This window comes from Gorilla gorilla, chromosome 9, assembly GCF_029281585.2.
Source record: "Gorilla gorilla gorilla isolate KB3781 chromosome 9, NHGRI_mGorGor1-v2.1_pri, whole genome shotgun sequence".
Lineage (NCBI taxonomy): Eukaryota > Metazoa > Chordata > Mammalia > Primates > Hominidae > Gorilla > Gorilla gorilla.
In genome coordinates, this window is record NC_073233.2 from 89,447,301 (window position 1) to 89,471,895 (window position 24,595).

The 24,595-nt window shown below is 35.5% G+C and overlaps 1 long non-coding RNA gene across 1 annotated transcript in view; it reads right to left on the reverse strand.

Annotated features, from left to right (window-relative positions):
- The window catches only part of LOC134759294 (uncharacterized), a 1,134,411-nt gene that overhangs the window by 1,042,428 nt on the left and 67,388 nt on the right, over window positions 1-24,595 (reverse strand). The gene's annotated exons all lie outside the window — the stretch shown is intronic.

A 24,595-nucleotide genomic window follows, 5' to 3' on the forward strand; every position in this document is an offset into this window, starting at 1 on the left:
GCCATGGTTCAAGGTACTTCTCAATAGCCATCACCGCGGTATAACCAAAGACAATCATCATACCACCCAAATAAATTAAAAAGACCATTAGCCCCACAAAAGCCCCACCAAAATTCAACACAATACCACAGCACAGCACCACTAATAATTAGCCCTAAACCCCCATAAATAGGAGAAGGTTTCTAAGAAAAATCTACAAATCCCATAATCAAAAGAACACTTAATAAAAATAAAGCATATGCCATTATTCCCACATGGACTATAACCATGAATAATGACATGAAAAATTATCACTGTACTTCAACTATAAGAACACTAATAACCAACACCCGCAAAACACACCCACTAATAAAAAATATTAACTACTCATTCATTGATCTTCCCATACTATCTAACATTTCTACATGATGAAACTTTGGCTCACTTCTTGGTGGCTGCCTTATTCTCCAGATCATCACAAGGTTATTTTTAGCCATTCACTATACATTAGACACCTCAACTGCCTTCTCTTCAGTTGCTCACATCAGCCGAGATGTAAACTATGGCTGAACAGTCCACTATTTTCATGCTAACAGTGCTTCAATATTTTTCATGTGCTTCTTCTTACACGTTGTCTGAGGCTTATACTACGAGTCAATTATATAACTAGAAACCGTAAATATTGACATTAGCCTCCTCCTCACAACTATAGTAACAGCATTCATAGGCTATGTGCTCCGGTGAGGCCAAATATCATTCTGAGGTGCTACAGTAATTATAAACCTACCCTCAGCCATCCCATATATTGGAACTGACCTCATACAATGAATCTGAGGCGGATTCTCAGTTGACAAAGGCACCCTCACATGACTTTTCTCCTTCCATTTCATCTTACCCTTCATCATTACTGCTCTAGCAACTGTTCACTTTTTATTCTCATATGAAACAGGGTCTAACAACACTTCAGGGGTTTCATCATCAGACTCTGACAAAATCACTTTCCAACCCTACCATACAACCAAAGATATTCTAGGTTTAATTGTTCTCCTCCTCCTTCTAATAACTCTAGTACTATCTTTGCCTGAACTCCTGAGTGACCCAGATAATTATACTTTGGCCAACCCTCTCAATATCCAACCCCACATTAAGTCAGGGTGATACTTTTTGTTTGCATATGCAATCTTACATTGTATATATATATAGCTTATAATATAAAATATTATATAATAATATATAGCTTTGCCATTGTTGCTATATATATATAAAAATATATAATATATCCTGAAATACTACTCAGCCACAAAAAAAGAACAAAATCATGTCTTTTTTAGCAACATAGATGAAACTGGAGGCCATTATCCTAAGTGAAATAACTCAGAAACAGAAAGTCTAATACTGCATGTTGTCACTTGTAAGTGGGAGTTAAACAATGTATACACATAAACATACAGAGTGGAATAATAGACACTGAAGACTACAAAAGCTTGGGGGTGGAAGGCGGTAAGGGATGAGAAATTACCTATTGGGTACAATGTACACTATTTAGGTGATGGGCACACTAAAAGCCCAAACATCACCACTATGCAATATATCCGTGTAACAAAAATGCACTTGTACCCCTTAAATCCATAAAGATAAAAATAAAATTTAAACTGTACAGTATAGTAAATACATAAACCAATAGCATCATCATTTATTATCACTGTCATAGTCAAGTATTATGTACTATACATATTTGGATGTGCTATATTTTCCTATGAATGGCAGTGCAGTAGGTCTGTTTATATACCGGCATCACTACAAACACATGAAAAAAATAGCATTAGAATACAGAGAAGATATATTTTTAGGCTGTTTTTTTTTTCCTTCTGTAAAATAAAACTACCTCCTCCTACCTGTTTCTGCTTCCAAGAAGCTTAAGTGAACATGATTTCCAAACTGTCTTTATGACGACAATAGGGTTCTACTTTATTTCAAACATTTTTCTGGTTGGAATTAACTAGAATATTACCTCCTTTCAGCAATTCAGTTAACAAGTGTGGACATAATTGTAAATTCAGTAACACATTTTCATATACCATGCTACATTCATCCCCTGTTTATTTATTAAGCACTTTTAAAAGACAGAGAGCCCTGTGCTGGGCACTGAAGATACAGTGCATGTGACACATGATTCTTCTCTTCAGAGAAATTTTACTTTGGGTAGAGAGACAAAAGCAATTCAGAAACTGGCAAGTAAACCTGCAGGCAATGCCACTTTAGGAAAAGGAATGAGATTTAAGTAGAGGGCAAATCATAAGAAAAACTCTGTTTACTGTAGATTTGGAAAGCATTTGAAGGCTGACTAGGCCTCAGAGCTACATCACTGGAACTCAAGGAGATCCATAGAGTATGAGCTTGGATTCCAAAACTATGGAGAAAATGAGACCTTTCCCACGGAAACATTCATTTGTCCCTCCCATGTATTCTTATAACACCCTCAGCATGTCTCTAACTTTGCCATTGTTTCAATATCCTGTAATACTCTGTTTCTCTGCATGTGTATCCAAAAGTATTTTGAGCCTCTATAGGTAAATAACCAATAACTTTCAATTATTGCCTTCTCAGTGCCAAACACTGCTACACATATGATAAGTACTGGATTAATGTATATTAGATGAGTTTTTTATGTATAAAAAATTTCAGGAGAAGAGATGGTTTCTTCCCATTATTTTTATTTCTACAAATAGAATACCTGTAGAAATTCAAATCCTTGTTAGCTTTCTAAAAAGTAGCCTTTAGTTGTAGGAAATATATTGGGCATATAGTCAGTACACATGAGTTCAAATTCTATTTTTACTACTTTGTATTCTTGGGCTTCTAAGCTCATAACTTAACCTCTCTAAACCTCAGTTTCTAAGATTAAACAAAGAGGTAATCCACGGAATAGATGTCCCTTTCCCTGGAAGGTGTTTAAAACATATTTGCTTTCTATAAAGATAAAAAGTAATGCATGTTGTATCAGACACCCATTGTATCTGCATCACATCCCCTGGCACCATGTGACTTCATCTACCAATGACATGGATGTTTCCATGCAAACTCAGGCTCATCTTGATTGTCACCCAACATAGCAGTCTTTCTTTCTGCAGTTTTCTCCAGGAATGTCTCTGAACTTCCAGAAGCTACTATACAAGCAGAGCCCAGAATTATAGAGTTGAAATTCCCAAGAGACCACCTTCAACCAATGGAAGGAGCACACTAGTAATTAAGAGCTGCATTCTCTCATCAGCCATATGGGCAATTCTAGGAAGAATTCTGTGGACTTCTCAGAGATCCTGACAGACTGCCATTCGTTGGTTACAGAATTGATTTTTTTCTCACTCATCCTGCTTCTTTACTTCTACTTTCTGAGATTTCCTTCCAAATGAACTACTTGTAAACAAATCCTTGTATCAGATTGTTTTGTAGGAAATTCATACTAGGACTTTGAGAGTTATTTTAAATTATATTGCCTTTCAATGATGAAAACATTTAGTATAATTTAGAATGCCAGTATGTCCCAGCAAGTTCTTGCCTTGACTTACAAACCCACAGACATAGGCTGCTATGTATTCTCCATAAAGTTAAAGAATAAAGGAAGTACATGACAGAACCTTTCAGCATTGCTCCTAATATGTTTTTCAATGACTTTTCTATTTCAGTGTTAAATGATTCAAGAAATAAAGACCTATTCCTTGACCCTTAGGAGAACATGGCAGTTGGGGATCCAGCTATGATAAACTATATAGTCCTTCAGAGTTTGGAGGAATTGGGAAGATACTGCATTTTAAGGAGGCATTTTTCTCTCAGTAGATAAGAATTGATTGCTAAGACTGGTTGTCTTGCATTTATCTGCCTTGCTTAAGCCATTTCCATAATGGAGAATATACTTTGCCTCAGAAATTAACTTAATTTTAAGTAAAATAAAAAGTGGAAAAATACAGAATCTCTGAAGTGAAAATCATTCTTTAAAACTCAAGATTATTTTACGTTGACAGCATATTCTTTAACTTGGTTTAGAACGAGTTAAGTTCAGTGCAGTAAATCAGATGGGAGTTCCTAGTTCATACATAGCATTGTGCCAGGCTCTGGAGAGTCAATGATAAGTAAGATACACTCCCTCTCCTTCTAACTTATACTCCTGCAAAGGAAGAAGAACTTTCAAAAGATAATTTTAAGAACACCATTTCAGTTCTAAATTTTAGGTATGCCCAGTAGGTTAAAGATCCCTGGAGGAAAGGCCATTCCCATAACCAGAAAGTTTAGAGATTTCAGGGTTAAAACATGAACAAAATATTGGATGAGAAGTAAGCCAGGAAAATAAAGGTGGAAATGATGCTGTAGAAGAGGGAATCACATGAGCAGAGTCTAAAACGGGGCAGTCTTGGGTCTATAAGGTTCTATGTGAATTTATGGATCATTTCAGCTTGATATAAAATAAAATCCAACTCAACCCATGGGCAAAATATCTGAGCAGACACTTCACCAATGAAGGCTGGCAAATAGTGAATATGCATATGAAAAGTAGCACAATATTATATGTCATCAGGGAATTTCAAGTTAAAAAATGAGATATCATTTCATTTAGTTTTGGACTAAAATCCAAAACACAGACAACACCAAATACTGACAAGGATGAGAAGCAACAAGAATTTTCATTAATTGCTGATGGGAATGGAAAATAATAGCAACTTTGGAAGACAATTGGGCAGCTTCTTACAGAGCTAAATTTAAATATAGTCTTAATTTATGATTCAGCAATCATGCTACTAGGATTTTACCTAAATGTTTGAAAACTGTCTTAGTCAGTTCTGGTAGCTATAACAAAATAACATAGACTTAGTGGCTTATAAATAACGACACTGATTTCTCACAGTTCTGAAGGCTGTGATCTCACAGTCTGAGATCAGGATGGCAGCATGGTGAGGAGCCTTGGCTGCATTGCAGGCTGCCGACTTGTATCCTCACGTGGTGGAACGAGAGCTAGAGAGCTTCTGGTGTGTCTTTTATAAGGGTATTAATCCACTCTTATGACCTAAATTACCTCCTGAAGTCATTACATTACATTGAGCATGCGATTTCAACATATAAATGTTGGGGAGTGGGGGAATACAAACATTCAATCCATTGAAAAAAAATTATATCCACACAAAAATTTACATCCAGACAAAATATTCCACTCAAATGTTTATAGTAGCTTTATTCAGAATAGCCAAAAATTGGAAATGACCAAGATATTCTTCAATTACTAATAGGTAAACTGTGGTGTGTCAATGAAATGGAATATCATCTGGCAATAAAATGAGTGATCAAATGACAAAAAGACACGGGGGAAATTTGAGTGCATATTGTCTAGTAAAATAAGCCAATCTGAAAACGTTACATGGTGTTTGATTCCAATCATAAACATTCTGGAAAAGGGAAAACCATGGAAACAATTAAAAGATCAGTTAATGCCAGGGACAGCATAAGAGTGAAGAGGAGAAGAACAAACTGGTGAAACAGGGGACTTTTAGGACATTCAAACTATTGTGTATGAGTATGGCATTATGCATTTGGCAAAACCCAGGAACTGGCATAACAGAAAGACGGACCTTAATATACACTAAAGACTTTGGTTTAAAATAATATATCAGTATTTGTTCGCCAATTGTAACAAATGGGCTATACCAATGTGAAATGTTAATAATGTGAGGAACTGGGGAGGAGAGAGTGAATGAGAGAGACAGAGAAAGAGAGAGAGAAAGAATGGAAACTCTGTATTTTTCTGCTCAATTTTCTGTAAACCTACACATGCTCTAAATATAATTTTCAAAAAGAAAAAAAGACATAACCAACTGAACATATGCTTATTTCTGATTTAAAACCTCGACATGTTGAACTCCGTGTTTGTGGTGAATTTCAAGTGCATGTTTCCAAATCCAGGATTAGACATCTTAAAGTTTGACTATATAAAATATATTTTGTTGACGATGGTTCATTTTCACTGTGACTAGGATGGTTAAAAAACAAGTACAACCAGCAGCTAGTTCAAAATAATATATATTCTTACATTATCTTTATAGCTAATGTAGACACTATTGTCCCCCTTTAAAAACTGAGGAGGTAGGCTGAATACTGAGGTCAAATGTCAGACAAGCAGCAAACAACAAGTCCAGATCCAAACCTTGTCATTTTCCTTAACTTCCATGCTGCTTTTAATAATACAAACATAAATTAAATCGACATTGGATCAAATAAAATACATATCTTGACCATTTATAAGAAAACCCAAATCTAACTTTTTACTCGACAGACAGCATTACCTGTACCCATGATGTGCCAATGAACCGTGTATATCTTCAAATTTTTACTCACTTATTGAGCAATATTCTGCCAAAAAGTTATCATTTACATAATGAAAGCAATAAAGCAATGGATAAATTTTGGGATCAAATACTGTTTGCTAATTCCCCTTGATTTATTTACAGGCATATTTAACGTTTATACTAGAGAGAATTTCCTTCCCAAGCAAGCAGCTATGATTTCAGAATTAGCCAATTGATCACCCTCAGTTCAGCATAAAGCTTGAAATGTAATATATATGTGGATGCTCCAGTTGAGTCTGTGACTCTTCCAGAGGGTACAGGACTTTTTTCCTCCTAGCTTTGGATATACATGACATTTTTTGGTGGAATGAATTGTTCCCTATTCAGAGTGCTGCCCTGCATTACAAAATACCTAACCCTGGGTTTCATGTGTATTTGCTTTTGCATGTACACTTTTAGGGATTGGAAATGGCTTCTCTAGTACAAAAATACAAGCACCTAATAAAAAGTGTTAAACCACTAAACCAAAAATGTAAAAACAGCTGAAAGCAAATAAGAAAACAACACAATAAGGATAATGCTGAGATAGTCCCAAGATAATTAACATTATACTTTCAGGTAAATATGTTATCATACCCAATTTATGAACACTTACATATTAGTTTATTTTATTTAGTTATTTTTACTATTTTCTTACCTTTTCATGATATTATAAATGTATTGTATAAAACAATGTAACTATAGATCTAATTTCCAGGTTACAGATCCTGATATGGACTATATATTTTTATGAATAATACTTAGGTAGTGTAGTGTATGAGTCCTTCTTTCCCCTTTATTGAAGACGGTATAATGATCTATTGTTATTATTATCATACAAACTGACTCTACCCTATTGTGTAACCTGAGATCCACATTAAGAGTTCTGGGATCTGCACTGCACACTCACCCACATTTCTTAATAAGAATTCATCAGGTAAATCATTTTACTCTTTGACAACTCAGTCAAACTCAGAGGTATATTTTTTTGTTTGTTTGTTTGTTTTTAATACTTTAAGTTCTGGGATACATGTGCAGAACGTGGTGGTTTGTTAAATAGGTATACACATGCCATGATGGTTTGCTGCAGCTATCAACCCACCATCTACATTAGGTATTTCTCCTAATGCTATCCCTCCCCTAACCTCCCACCCCCCAACAGGCCCCAGTGTGTGATGTTCTCCCTGTGTCCAAGTGTTGTCACTGTTCAGCTCCCACTTATGAGGGAGAACATGTGGTGTTTGGTTTTCTGTTCCTGTGCTAGTTTGCTGAGAATGATGATTTACAGCTTTATCCATGTCCTTCCAAAGGACATGAACTCATCCTTTTTTATGATGCATAGTACTCCATGGTGTACACATGCCACATTTTCTTTATTCAGTCTATCATTGATGGGCATTTGGGTTGGTTCCAACCCTTTGCTGTTGTAAATAATGCTACAATAAACATACGTGTACATGTGTTTTTGTAGTAGAATGATTTATATTCCTTTGGGTATATACCCAGTAAAGGGATTGCTAGGTCAAATGGTATTTTTGGTTCTAGATCCTTGAGGAATCACCACACTGTCTTCCACAATGGTTGAACTAATTTACACTCCCACCAACAGTGTAAAAGCGTTCCTATTTCTCCACATCCTCTCCAGCATCCGTTGTTTCCTGACTTTTTAATGATCGCCATTCTAACTGGCATGAGATGGTACCTCATTGTGGTTTTGATTTGCATTTCTCTAATGACCAGTGATGATGAGCTTTTTTTCATATGTTCATTGGATGCATAAATGTCTTCTTTTGAGAAGTGTCTGTTCATATCCTTTGTCCCCTTTTTGATGGAGTTGTTTGGTTTTTTCTTGAAAATTTGTTTAAGTTCCTTGTAGATTCTGAATACTAGCTCTTTGTCAGCTGGATAGATTGCAAAAATATCCTCCCATTCTGTAGGTTGCCTGTTCACTCTGATGTGCAGAAGCTCTTTAGTTTGATTAGATCTCATTTGTCAATTTTGGCTTTTTTTGCCATTGCTTTTGGTGTTTTAGTCATGAAGTCTTTGCCCATGCCTATGTCCTGAATGGTATTGCCTAGGTTTTCTTCTTGGGTTTTTATGGTTTTAGGTCTCATGTCTTTAATTTATCTTGAGTTAATTTTTGTATAAGGTATAAGGAAGGGGTCCAGTTTCAGTTTTCTGCATATGACTAGCCAGTTTTCACAACACCATTTATTAAATAGGGAATCCTTTCCCCATTGGTTGTCTGTGTCAGGTTTGTCAAAGATCAGATGGTTGTAGATGTGTCGCGCTATTTCTGAGGCCTCTGTTATGTGACATTGCCTAAAGAAAATATCCAGACCTAGTGATACGGTTTGGCTGTGTCCCCATCCAAATCTCACCTTGAATTGTAATAATACTCACGTGTCCAGTGCAGGGCCAGGTGGAGATAATTGAATCACGGGGGTGGTTTTCCCATACCGTTCTCATGGTAGTAAATAAGTCTTATGAGACCTGATAGTTTTAGAAATGGGATTTCCTATGCACAAACTCTCTTGCCTACTGCCATGTAAGACTTGACTTTTTTCCTCATTCACCTTCTGCCATGACTGTGAGGCCTACCTAGCCTTGTAGAACTGAGTCAATTAAACCTCTTTCCTTTATAAATTACCCTGTCCCTGGTATGTCTTTATTAGCAGCATGAGAACAGACTAATACACCTAGTATTATAACACTCAAAACCCATTTCTAGTCATCTCCTTCCTCTATACCAACCACATTCCTTTAGGAGTCACCTGAGTCCCTAGTCTTCTGCAGGGCCAAGCAACAGCCAATTGCACCACACTTTCTCACACCCAGGGCCCTGTCACTCAGCTTCCAATTATCTCCTCTCGCTCCTTGCATTCTTACCATAAATATTCTCCCTGCTACACACCATCATTTCTTCTTGTCCATTGACTGACTGAATCATCCCAAATCTTTCAACACTCCCTTAAGAAACACTTTCTCTGTTAACGTTCTCCAGTTTGAGATTTTCTTTCCTTCCTTCTTTCCTTCCTTTTTCTTTTTCTTTCTTTCTTTCTTGACAGGGTCTTGCTCTGTTGCCCAGACTGGAGTGCAGTAGTCTGATCATGGCTCACTGCAGCCTTGACCTCCTGGATTAATCAATCCTCCCACATCAGCCTCTCAAGTAGCTGGGACTATAGGCATGCACCACTACCCCTAGATTGTTTTATTCATTTTTTATAGAGACAGGGTCACACTATGTTGTCCAGGCTGATCTCTAGCTCCGGGGCTCAAGTGATCCTCTCAGCCTCTCAAAGTGCTGGGATTACAGGTGTGAGCCATTGTGCCCAGTAAGATTTATTCTTATAATGTAGACACCTGGGTGCCTTCCCAGAATTCATTCTCTGCTTTTGCTTTCCGAACACCACACCAATTTTGTCCTCTTCAAATGGTTTCTCTGACATTCTTTGATGTTTCAGAGTGAAACTGCTTGAGGCAGAGGCAGAAAAGAAGAGATCTAAACTGGGAAGGTGGTATTCTACATGTGCTTTCTGTATGAGATATCATGAGGTGTGCTGGTCTGGATAACTGGAATCATGGAGACCTGGGTTCAAATTTCAATTCTTCTGTTTACTAGCTGCATAATCTTTGACAAGTTTACTTTTCTGAGCTCCAGTTTGCTAGTATTACAGTGAAAATTACAATGCCACCTCTGTAAGATTATCATAAGGCTTAATTTAGGTTAAAGGCCTAGAACAGTCCTAGGCACATAGTAGGTACTTAAAAAGAGATCAATCTTTATGAGATATAGATAGTTGTTTTTCTGTGCAGAAAACTGGTAGCATTTTCAGTGAAACCCCAGTGTCCTTCAGCTGTACTTAATCACAACAAATATATTGTGTAGATAGATAGGCAGACAGATATAGACAGAGTAGATGATGACTATCTATCTATCTATGTTTCTATCTATGTATCTATGTATCTGTCTATGTATCTGTCTATCTATCTATCTATCTATCTGTCTATCTATCTGTCTCTCTCTCTCTCTACCTACCTACCTACCTACCTACCTACCTACCTGCCTACCTATCTACATACCTCTCTATATCTATCTATCACCAGAAGAAGGAGACAGTAGTAAGCAATGCACTGTAGTAAAAGAAGATCCAGCTCTGGAGTCAGATAGATGGGGTATGAATCACCATTATCTATGGCACCTACTAGTGAGGTAACCTCAGGCAAGTTACTTAATACTTCTAAATCACATTTACCCTTTTGTAAAATAAAGAAAATAAAATCTCCCAGGATGAGTTGTTTTAAGATTTAAGAGTATAATCTAGGTGAGATACATATTTTCCCTCTAGGAGCTTCTGTATTTACTAAGTCAGTGTCTGTGTGACCTTATAGAACATAACTACCATGAATAATGATAATCAACTCTGTGTATATTAAACATATAAATTTATGTATGACATTTATCTCCTTCAGGATGTTACCTATGCCTGAATAGAATATAACACCGTACCATCACTATGCCTATTATATACAAAGGTGGAGGAATGAAGGAAAGGTGAGAAGAGAGAAAGAAGGATAGCAGGGACTGAAGGAAGAATGACTGCATGAAAGATGGCTTTGAAACTCATCACAAAATTGACATATGGCTATGGCTAATGCCTGTTTTCCCCTCAAAATTTGACTGCCAGGTTTTCATAGAAATGTTACTCTAATGCCTTTCACGCTTGGCAATCTGACTCACTGTCAGTTCTCCCGAATGCCAAATGTACCTCTGCATGCTTTTCATTTTTCTTCTTAAAAGATTTGCCACCATTTATAGCATCAACTTCTTCATCTGGGTCATCTGCTTTTTCAATTATGACAAGCTCTTGCTAAATGTGTAAATGAGCTCAGAGTATTCCTTCCCTTACCAGGGCTCTTTATCTTCCTCCCTCTGCCCTGCACTTCGTGCTGGGATTGCTTGTGCCCTGTCTGCGTGCCATTTTTCTTTTCAAGCCAGCTGAGCAAGAGACTGAAAGAGCAATTTAACAAGAAGCAGTAAAGTTATTTTTTGATTTATTGGAAACCTTTGCCTAAAACTGATAGTAATAATGTTTCCATGAGTAAAGTGCCAAACACATACCAGGCTCCATATTGGGCCTTTTATTTATTTTTATTTATTTATTTTGGGGGACAGGGTCTCCCTCTGTTGCCTAGGCTGTAGTACAGTGGCACAATCATAGCTCACTGCAGCCTTGACCTCCTAGGCTCAGGCAATCCTTTCACTTCAGCCTCCCTAGTAGCTGGGACTACAGATGCTTGTCACCATGCCCAGTTAATTTTTTGTGTTGTTTTGTAATTTTTTTGTAGAGACAGGGTTTCGACATGTTGCCCAGACTGGTTTCCAACTCCTAGGCTCAAACAATCCATGCGTCTCAGCATCTTAGTGTTGGGATTGCTGGCATGAGCCACCATGCCGGCCTGGACCTTTTATGTATTGTTATAGGCTGAATATATCTTCCTCTCCAATTCACATGTTCATGTCCTAAACCCCAACAATTCGGAATGTGTCTGTATTTGGATAAGGCCTTTGTAAGGTAATTAAGGTAAAATAAATTCATATGGGTGGGCCCTAATGCAACATGACTGTTGTCACAAGAAGTGGAGATTAGGTCAGAGGAAACACCATGGGAAGACAGTGGGAGAATATGACCATCTACAAGCCAAGGAGAGAGGCCTTAGAAGACATGTACATTGCTGACACCTTGATCTTGGATGTGTAGCCGAAGAATTATAAGGAAATAAATTTATGTTGTTTGCCACCTAGCCTGCGGTGCTTTGTATAGCAGCCGTAGCAAATCAATACATATATTTCATTCCCTTGGTTTCCTATGATATCATATAAAGAACAAACAAGTGTCCCCCTTTTATAGGTGAAAATAAAGGCTCAGATATAATGTTTGACAGTGGGCCATCTGAAGTGGAAAAACAACTCACTGATCAATGAGATTCAATAGCTCGAAGAGCAAAAATAATCTGAGGCCAATGGGTTCATAGTTTAATCCTCATATATTAAATGTGTTTTCTATTTCCCCATAGTATTTAATAAACTGATTTTAATCATCTGTTTTGTGCCAGGAATTGTGATCTGTGCCAAAAATACACAGAGAAATAAAATGTTATTCTTTCTCATAGAGGCTCTTGGTCTTTTAGAGAGGATGTAATCAAAATGTTTTTATTTAATAAGTTGTACTGGACATATTAATTACGTATATCTTCACCTATTTAATTGTCTCTATATTTGACACGGACATGATTATTTTGTTGGAGATCAAGAAAGACCTTAGAGATACAATGAAGACTAAACTGAGCCTTAAAACATGAGGATGAAGCAGTCAGAGCAATGGCCAAAAGCATCTCAAATGGAGAGAAGGACATATGTTATTGCTATGTTACTTATGAGCTGAGTAAATAAGCAGATCACCAGAGGCATGTGAACTGAGGTGCTCCAAGCCATTTCATCCAGACCAGCCCTGCTCCAACTTGTTGTTCACAGAACGTAACATGGCTACTGCTTCCAATACCTGCAAATAGTGGAAACTCTATCAATCCTGATGATAGATTGACTGAACAACTGGCCCATTTATTTTTAATCTGGGCTGATAATACTACTATGCTTTTCCCTTGGGAATGTATATGAAGATAAATGAGGTAATTTATGCCATAAGGTTCTGAACTCCTCAGAAGAAAAATGCTAAAATAAATTCACAGTCATGTTATATATTCTTTAATAAATATTTGATCAGATGTGCATAGAATATCCATGATTCCTTAAAAGATATAGTGGAAGATAGCCAAGAAAAGACCTATAAGCCTTAAACTGCCAAAATCACAGAAGATGATTTAAGCAATGTAATAAGTAACTAGGTTGACCTATTTTCCATTTTAAGGGCAGAAATAAAATTACCATTCATATGTCGGGAAAGGCTTCTAAAGGCTTCTTTCTGCAGTAACTATAAGCCATATTAACACTGAGTTCTTTTTTTTTTTCAGAAATACCTCTAAGTTGAGCTAAGTAAGTATGAAAGAAACTCAGAAAAATACAAAAATACTTTCATAAAAAATAATCATAGTATCATGTCCTTGATTAACAAATTCAGTCCTTTTTATGCTGTCCCTGATAGGTTGGGGCACATTGTGGACAAAACAAAAGCTCTGAAGACAGAATGATCCAGATTTCACTCCTTTCTCTTCCAATTATAAGCCTTGTAACCTGGACAAGTTACTTAACCTGTCTCATTTACAAAATAAAGATATTAATAGTGGATCTGCAGATTTATTATAAGTGCTCAGTAAGATAATTTTTTAAAAAAACACCTAGTATTCCAGCCAAGGTATGACAGGTGGTTGCCGAAAGTAATATATTGTTCTTACCATAAAATGTGTAGTTTCTAAAACACATGGCAATGGGTTAAATTTTAGCACATGAATAATGACATATTAAAAGTTAATTAAGACTCAGTAATCTCCTAGAGCATAGGTATTGGTACTACCACTATTTGTCAGATGAGGAGACTGGGCTTTAGAGAAGTCAATTGACTTACCAGGGTCAGAATGTTAATAAATTACAGGCACAGGACTTACACCAAGATCAGTATAGAGGGATTGCGCTGTTACAGTTACCACCAGGTGGCCTCTGTGGCAAAAGAAAAAAGTTACTAGAAAAAAATTAACTCAGGTAAAAAATGTAGCCTAGTTCCTGTTAGATGATTATAATGATTATTGATTACATCTCACATTGCACTCACATATTTATATTTTGTAAAGTTTTTATATACAAAACAACCTTGTGAAGCAGGACTGAAGAAATCAAGTATCCCCATTTTCAAGGTTTAAAAGTGATTCTAAGAAAGTACAGGTTGAGTATCCCTAATCCTAAATGATTAGGACCAGAAGTGTGTCAGATTTTGGAATATTTGCATTATACCAGTTGAGCATTCCTAGTGGATAAGCATTTCCTTCAAGCATCTTGTTTGTGCTCAAAAAGCTTTGGATTTTGAAGCATTTTGGATTTCGGATTTTTTGACTAGGAATACTCAACCTGTATGAGTAAATCTATCTGATGTTTACATTTATACATACTCAAAAAGTGCAGCTTTGCTTTTGACTAACATATTTTTTGCTCCTGATTGCATCTATTTATATTTATTATTTTAATAAACAAACAATAAGTATGTTATCTAACATCTTTTAACTTCCAGATTTCTGTGATGAATTAGTTAAGCACCCATTGGGAGAGTATTATACAATTGGTCCCCCTAGAGTTACATGTGGGGAAATGCTGCTGGGTTCTGGAACAAAAGTCCTGGCCTATCACCTCACTTATGCTGCTTATTACTCTTATGGACTTAGTAAATTACTTATATATGCTTTGTCACCTGCTCAGCTAAAGATGGGCAAAAATTTTCATATAGGTTTATTACTTTATCAGAGTGGATAAAACTTAGTCCTATCACCAGCAGCTACGACCCTACAGCTTAGAAGCTACCTTGGGCTTCTTCTATACTTACTTGGCTCTTTTTCATTCTAGTGCTTTATATCTACGTTTTAGTGTTCTGTCTATCTTTTTGAGTTGATTATCTAGTTGGACTATCTTCATAGTTAGTTTTTGTTTCTCCCCAACAACTCTCTCTCTCTCAGACCTTTCTTTATATGTTCATGCACTGGAGACTTAAGGTACTGCCAATTCCATTTGCAGCCAGTTCTGGCCCTAGGAAAGTATATTGCAGCAAGTTCAGAAGTCTGGGCTCCTTCTGGTCTAGAAGAATGACCTGGACAGAGTATAAGAGACAAAGGAAGTGAAAGATGAGAAAAGAGCAAAATTCAAAAGATAATAGGAGAAACTATGAGAAAAATACGGGTATAGGTTGGTTGTGTTCTCCCCTGGGGAGAAAAGTAAGAGAAAAATTTTCAGGAGGCAAATGTGCTTTCAAAGTCTCATGTGACTCAGACACTTTCAACACAAACACCCTTAAAATCACTAACATACTTTGTGGGAACTCTGGAAATACAGATGCTTCGTGTCTTATTCTCAACCATGCCTGTGGTAGCTGGCACAACAGGCTGATAGTAGAATGGGGAGATTTGTTGACAGGGAAACCCATCCCTCTCAAAAAGGTTTTATCATTTAAAAAGGAAATTAATTATTATCAAGATCTAAATATTAAAGCTCTAGGTGTCTCTATTTTCCACTTGTGTAGGTAGAATAGAAGCAGATTCAAACAATTTAGATTCAGATAATCTACTAGTGAAATAAAAGAGTGGAAACATGAAGTCTTACTTAAAAATAAATGGAAATGAATGTAGGTTTTATCTAGTTGTGGGTCAAATTTTGATGAGAAATAAGCTCAGAAATGTGTTGATGTAGCTGGGAAACATCTCCATTTTTATTCAGAATAATTTATGGCAGTCAATACAAGATGTTTTACAATTCTCTAAGATGTACATTTTAATTTTAACACTTCTAAAACTGGGATTCATCTTAAATTGATATGAATTTGCTTGATTGGCAGTATTTTAAAATGATAAATGAGATAGCAGTGCATCTTGAAATTCTTTTAATATCACAGTATCAGTGAAATATGTTAATAACAGTACTGTGAATAAGCATATAAATGGCATAAAAGAGAAACCTTTATAATTAATTAAAAACTTTCAATCAGAGTTCTCAAACATTGGTGTACATCAGAATCATCTGGAGAGCTTGTTATAACACAAATTGCCACCCTTCCGATTGCTGTCTCCAAAGTTTCAGATTCTAAGTCTACATTTGATGATGATACATCTGATTTGAAAACCATACTTCTAGAGAAACTACTCTAAAACATTTGAGAATGTGTTTTGTTTTGCTTTTCATTATGTGTTTTTGAATCTAAGTTTCTACTGCAACTAATTTTAAAACTTCACTTAGACTTTAAAGATATCACACCCAGAAAATTATAATTATCTTCTGAATTATTTTCATACTACCACTCTCATCTCATTCAGAACCATCCTGCATATAAATAGCAAAGTTATTATCTGTTAGTAACTCCCTCCTGAAACACAGGCACACACAGGCAGACCCCCGCCCTGTCCCGACCCACACACATCTTAGACTATAATTCAAGGCTGTTCATAGTAATGCTGTAATCTTCCTCATCTAAGTCTAGTTTCCTAACCAATTTGATTCTAAATTCAGCGCACAATAATGTTATCAACTAGTTCCCCAATATTTCAACTTCTTTTACAGCTGCATGGCTTTCTACTTGCTCTTGCTCACTTAGACGATGAAGGCCCACCTCAGTCCAGCACAGATAGTCTTGCAGATTCAGATATAATGTCATTTTCTGCTTCAATTTTTTTCCTGATAATGTAAAATGGTATTTATTTCTTGATTTGAGGTTTAATAACATTAGCTCATAGTGAATATTACATAATCATTTTGTGGGTTTGTTTAGTTCTTCCTTCCTCTAAACTACAATAATTTCATGCTGAGGAAATATCTTATTCTATTTCATTTAGTTTTTACTTTAATGATTAAGGGAATTCCCGATACATAGTTGGGACTCAATAAAACATGTTAAAAGGGAGGGTATATGCAATGAAACTGTGTTTTCAATTAAATTAGTACTTTCAGTCTAGCTTGTATACATGTGGGATCGATTACACAGGACATGTATTTGTTGAACACCTATAATATGTTAAGTGCCTCTAAGAACTTTGTAGATTCAAAGGCTAATAATATTTTACCAAAAGGCAAAATTCTGAAGGAGCCCATGGAAATATTCTATCAAGTTAGAACTTCAATATTACTTCCTATAGTATTCTTCTGTGGTTTAAACAAAGAGCTATACAAAAAAAAAAAAAAATTTAAATCACACTTACTGGGGCCAGAGGAAAGATGGCCCCTTGCTGACGTGAAAGGAGGCAAGTGCAGTTCAGAAATAAATGACTTTACATAGATACAAGGGCCTCTTGAGGGTGGAGTAGACACTCCAGCTTGAAAGCTCTCAGGCTAAATCAGACAGCAAAAGGTCATGACTCACAAAAGGGAATCTCTTCTAATACCATTTTTCAACCTTAATAAGAAACTACTTCAAGACTTTTAGTGACTTAGTTTCAAGTGTAAATTGAAGAAAGGCAAAGATAATGGTATACTTTAGAAATTTCACTAAACACATACTTGGTTTCAATAACAGTACTCTTAATAAAAAATTTTTTTAAGTATTTTATTTGAAACATACCCAGGAAACAAAAAAAAATATTCTCAGGCATGTTCTCTAATGTCTATCACAATTCCTAGATAAATTTTATATGGCAGAGGCTCCCAAGCAGCAATAGCAAAGGGGAAAGTTCATGGAGATGGAAAATTTGAGACACAGAGTTTTTCTAATTTATGTTTTGACCTGATTAACCTTTTAGAAAGTACTGCATGTCTAATTTGTCTCAGACAAAATCTTATTTACTAATGAAAAAACTGAGTTTATCAGCCAGCGTCACACAGCTAACAAGTGGAAGTGTGCATACTCAAATCCACTTCCTCCTGCTACCAATTCCCTTCATCTACCTGCCTCCCCCAACCCCTCTGAATTGCTAAGCACCACTCTTCTGGATGTCTCTAACACTGCTTTAATTATTTTTTAAAACTATGTTTCTGTGACTAGGCACATTCAATATTTCCATTGAAGAAATGTGTCTTTACCAGGTGATATGGTTTGGCTGTATCCCCCCACAAATCTCATCTTAAATTGTAATCCCCATAACCCCCATGTGTGGTGGGTGGGGCTTAGTGAGAGCTAATTGAATCATGGGCTGGTTTCCCCCATGCTGTTCTCGTAATAGCAAGTAACTTCTCACAAGATTGGATGGTTTTATAAATGTCTGGCATTTCCCCTGCTGGCATTCATTCTCTCTCCTGCCACCCTGTGAAGGGGTCCCTCCCATCACGATTATAAGTCTCCTGAGATCTCCCCAGACATGTGGAACTTTGAGTCACTTAAACCTCTTTCCTTTATAAACTACCCAGTCTTGGGTAATCTTCATAGTAGTGTGAGAATGGACTAATTAATACACCAGGTTTTCAGAATGTATCTTTCTGAGAATGTTTGTATATATATTTAGAGGCTATACTAATTTTGCATTCAATAATTTAAATCACTGTTCCAAAATCTGTATACTTAGTAAACAGGTCTGTGCAAAAGAGAATTTTAAAGTCAAATAAATCTGAATATAAAATGGTATTGTTAAAGACTCCACATGGGAAACATATCAAAGTTATAAAAAAATTAATATTTCTTCATCGTTTCAACTTAGCCCTCCATGCAAAATTAAATGGAACTATAAGTTGTTCCAGGTAAAGCCAATGTTTTATTCTCTTCCAAAGTACAAAGTGAGAAGTGTGAAATAAAAATTAATTCAGCTGAAAAGTCATCACTTCTCTTCAGCTTTCTCACTTAGAAATGATAGATTTTCAGTGGTAAAGTGAGTTGCTCTATAATCTTCTGATTGAAAAAGCAATAACATTTGAATTTTAGACATGGTTACTAGAACCATTTAGATTTTCATGAAATTAATATTGTTTTTCATATTGCAAAATATGAAAAAACAAACTTAAAAAGACCAATATTTTCCATTTATGTCAAGAACAGAATAAAATTCAATGAGTTTATTCCTTGTGGGTGCTTTAATCTTCCACTGTAGGAGGACTTTTACTGCACAGCTTTGAACATAGTGCAGAGTGGAGGTAAAGATCACTTTCTCTGGTCTCTGATAACCAGGGTTCAAATCCAGTTCTACCACTTCCTGGTTGTGTGACCATTGCAGTAAGATACTAATTGCTCTGTGTCTCAGTTTCCCAATATGTAAAATAGAGATTGATGTAATAGTACCTATCATAGGATTTTAAAAGGTAATCAATTGTTTTTAATATAATTTCAAAGTGTTATATACAAAGCAAAGTACTTGGAATTATCTGATTCAGTATAAGCCCTTAATAACTGTTTTCCATTTTTAGTAGAATTTGCATTTATCTGAAAGTCTGAGATTCTGGTATCATCCAGATCTCTACCTCTGTAACTGTGAAAAAGTTTCTTCATTCATTCAGCAAATGTGAATATATCCTTAACTAGGTAGTGATGATACAATGTTCGACAAAATGCAGTTCCTGACCTCAGAGAGTTTATAAATCTTTTGGAATGGCAGACTAGAATCAATAACTCAGTTTGTGAGCTCTTATTTCTCCATGTATAAAAGAAAGGACGGATCTACATTATTTTAATTTTCTTTCTTCTCTAAAACGCTAAATCTTAAAAACACAGTTTATGTATGGAGAACAGTTAGTTGTAACTTTGTATAGCATCAATCTGATATCTGAGAAGAACTGGAAGCATGAGTGTCAAAATGTTTTCAGATATTCCTTTGTATAATTAGTAGAGAATAATCACCACAAAAGAATTTTTCTCCTTTTATGGTTTTCATTTTAAATCCACAATAATTATTGAAATTTAATTAGATCTATCATTAAGATAAAGTTAACAGTGAAATGCATTTATAGAAAAGATTAAATTTCACATTATATAAATGAAGATATACTGCAATATAAGACTATTATGTTGGTGACAATATTGAATGTGCATTGAAGTTGGACATAATTAATTTAACAAGACTAGTTATAAGACCATTCCAATAATAAAATGAAATTAACAAAAATTAATTATCAGCATGGCAATAGGGTTAGAATAAGGTGGATACATTTGAAATATATTAATTGGATTGTGTTGACCAGACTCAGAAGCTGACTGAATGAGAAGAGTTAAAATAAGGAGGTTTCATAGAATTAATCTCTACCATTTCAGCTTAAATAACTGCCTACATGACAATGTAATTTAGGGATTCCAGAATTTTTTTAGGAATGGAAATTGCTCATTTTAGATACAGAAGATAGAAGTTTTGCATAAAGCAATATCCTATAACCATTTGTGTCTAAAATTCAGCAAGAATGTTGTACATTAGACATCAGTAGGAGGGCTCTTTTTTAGTTGTGGAAATTTGAACAGTTGATGACATAGCTAGACTGGTTTGATACCTATAGTGCATGCTAAGAGAGCCAAAATAACAAAAAGCTCATAAAGTTTATGTTTGTCCTTTTAGAGGCTTCAAGGCTTGAACCCAAGTCAAGCAAGATATTGTACTGACAGAGAGGCTGAATAGGAGGCTGGATAGGCTGGCTGGAGTCTCAAGTTGAACAGTCATAGTTAACCATTCTTAAATGTCCTTGGCACTCTGTTAATAACTAACATATAGATCATCCTAAACAACAAAAGATTTTCTTCATCCCCATTTTAGTCTCAAGTAGAAAAGAAATTTCTCCAATATGGTCATGCTTGGATTGTATTGATTGAGGGCTTGAAGTGGAAGGAGACTGACAGCAGGTCAATACTGTATCTGTGGTTAGGGGCTGAAGGAGACAGGTGCTGACACACACAGGAGTCATATGCTCACTCTTTTCTAAAGGGCATTTTGAAGGGGAAAAATGCAATTTTCTCAAAGCTCTAGGGAAAAACTTGTCTATTGGAAAGGGAGAAGAAAAAAAGAATAGCTAATAAATACAAAACAAAGAACGTTCTTTGGAAATCCTTACGAAAAAGTCAGGTTTCTTGAAGAATTGTGCCTTTCAGCCCTTATGAATGTTCTACAGTGTATGACTGACTGTATCAGATAGAATCTGTAAGGACTAAAGCAAATTACATAGCAGCAGCTGTTAAACTGGTGTGGGAGGGAAAGGTCTTCATTCATCACTTACAGCCTTCTCCAAAGTATTAATAAAAGCAGAGAAACAACCCAAGAAATAGAGCTTCTGCTTTAAGATGATAATTTCTGCAGGCATATGATTTGAGTAAAGCCTTTATATTGTATAACTCCCATCATCTTTCCCTTATTTACAAAGTAATATACATTCATCACAATATATAATTTAGAAAGAACAGACACAAAATATAAATAACCATGAAAATTAAATATTACTAGATAATCTCACCATATAGAAATAATAGCTGTTAAGATATTGATTTTCACCCTTCCAGTTATATCTCAGAAATAATATAAATTATAAGTGGAATTATATGGTGAATAAAATTTCATATTTTTCCAAACTAAATATATCATGAATATATTTACACATTATTAGATATTTTATATATATTTATTGCAGAACTTTGAATAATACATAATTTTATTCTATGAGCATGTAATCTATGAAACTAGTTCTTTGTCTTTGGACATTTAAATTGACTCTCATTTTCCAATTAGTGCTACAATATGCTAACATTATTATTTTTAAACTGTGCTCATATCCATGATTATTTCCTAAAAATAAATTGGTATAAGTTAGGCTTTTTGTCTTACCATCAGTGGCTGTATGGGTATAATTTTTCATGAATTCAAATGCTATCTTTTAATGCTATCTTTACCATACACTAAACCAAAATCTCTACTTTTATCTGCATGTTTCTGCAGTAGGCCGTGGTGTTCTAGATCTTAAATAACATTTTGCCTGTGTGGTATAATTGTCCATACTTATTACATATCTTCAAAATAAATCTTTCCAAATATAAATAATCCAAAATTGGTGATTTGAAATCGTGAAAATGTAATTCTGAGAATCAATGATTCCATTATAACATTCATTCTTCACATTCATATCTTAATAGATTTTAGAAAAGGTTTATAGTTTGTCCTCTTCATTGTATTTTACACATTTCCTTGTAAGCTAGTTTCTAAATATCTTTCTGATGCTATTGAGAATAGCATATTTTATTTTCTAATTGATTATTTCCAGTATTATTATAATTATTTAAGTGTTCTAATGACTTCAGTTGATTCTCAAGTTTTTTTAGGGAACTACTATCTGAAAAGGATAATTTTATCTCTTCTAGTAAGTATCCTGTGATGGTTAACTTTAGGTGTCAAGTAGACTGGATTAATTAAGGGTTATCTAGATAGCTGGTAAAACATTATTTCGGCCCGTGTCTGTGAGGGTATTTCTGGAGGAGATTGGCTGGTAGTTGGTGGGCTGAGTGGGGAAGATCCACCCTCAACGTGGGCAGGCATGATCTAATCAGGCATAATTTCAGTTGGAAAGGAGAACAGGAGAAGTAATAAAGTTGCATGTCACGGAAATCCTCTTTTTGGAAGAGAGTCGGGGAAGGACTGGAGGTGCCTCAAGACATTGCAGCACAGAGGCCAGTTGGAGTAGTCTCACTATCCAAGGAAGAAATGAGAAAGAACTGAGCCAGAGGCTTATAAGAATTATTGCATCACAACCTGAAAATTTGGGAACACTATGATTTCCAATCATACATAAAGAGAAGCGAGAGTTCGATTTTGTTGTTTGCTTACTTCTGATTGCACATTTGTTAGTTAATCTGCCCAAATCTATATCTTTGCAATATGAAGTGAGCAAAGTCATATTTTAGAATACCTTTACTGTAGAAGTTTTTAGGGAGTTTATTGTTTGTGTTTTGTTTTCATTATTTTTGCATTAAATATTAACTTAGAAGTTTTAGCAGAAAACAATTCAGAATGGCAAAAGTAGGTAAAAGCAATGAAAAGAAATTAATTGGTAGTATTTATTCCCTTAGATCCCTAACCAACCTGTTTTACAAAATACCTTCAAACATTAAAAGAAAAAAATACACAGTACTGTTCTTCTATACTCAAGTATTTACATCTGAATGGATATTCTTCCACCTTCTCCATCCAGATAGCCACCTCCAAATCATCACGTATATATGTCTGTTTATAATTTTTCTAAAACACAGTTCTGCTAAGGTGAATGTATTTGCTCATAAATCTGCAAAATCCCCCCTTTGTCTATGCAGTCGAATCTAAACTACACAGCCTGTTTAATCTGTCTGTAGTCCAATTTTTCAACCTCATTTCCTCATGAGACTTTTTACTGCCCTAGGACTTGACAAACAATCCTTAGTTCTCTCTGCCCTTCTTTGCCTTTCTCATTTCCACGCCTCTGTTCACACAAGAAATGTCTTTCTCTTTATTTTCCCAGCCAATAAAGTCCACGCAGCTGATGATTTTTCCATGAATTCTTTCTTGATTTAGTTGTTCAAAAGTAAACTCTCCCTCCACTGAGTTTACGTATATTACTTTCTGTATATCACTTAAGTATTTTTTATATTTCAGCTTTAGTTTTCTTTTACACATGTTCTTCCTATCCTACAACATGGAAAGGAATAAAAAGAAAAAGAAAAAGGAATAAAAGGAAAATACATATGGCTGAGCTTATTTAATTCTCAAAAATAAAAATAATATAAAGGTGTAAAATCATTACCCCAATTTACAGATAAGGAAACTTAAATATAAATCAGTGAAATAATCTGGCCAGGGTCTTGTAACTAAAAATTAATAAATTCAAACCCGAAATCAACAATGCCCAAATCTATTATACTACACTATTTCACCTCTGGAAAATGGATATAAAATTGCTATACAGGCTGAAAGAGCTATCCAAACTGAACTATCACCAGTTTTTTTATCATTTCCATTTTCATCTCCATTGCTCTTTACCTCCATCCACTTTACTTCCCCACCCTCCATTTCTCCCTTTACTTTTCTGTAGTTGAATATGGATCTTTTAAGACCATTATCTTTTCTTTCCCAACCGTTACAGGCTGCCTTGAGTTTAAACTCTGAGGCATACACATGAAAATATTTTCTTTCTCCACCCCATTTACAGACTGACCATGTATTCTAATTCTGTTGCAGACTTGGCAGGATTAGACATCCAACTGGAGCCTAAGTATTCCTGGAATTCTCAGAGGGTCACATTGCTTAAGTCCCGTGAAGACTCTGATCAGAGTAGCACTCTGTGTGAGCAACAGCCCCTTCCCTTTACGGGTGAGCAATGGTTCTTTAGTTCCTGGAATGTGTGTCCTTCACATTTCTTTTTATTTCTTGTAAGATCATTCTGTCACTTGATTTTCCTTTTCTTTGTTTTTTCTTTATTCCTCCAACTTGTATGTCTCCTCTGCCACCTCTTGTATCTGCCATTCATTCACCAACCAAATTTGTTGGTTCATCCCTATTCTTGTTCCTATTTGTTAAACTAAGGCAAGGACATGCATTCAACTGATCTTCAATAACTTCCTAACATGTTCTTCTCTCTAAATTAATTTTCCAACAGTTCTGATAATACAGAGAAGAGTTTTTACATT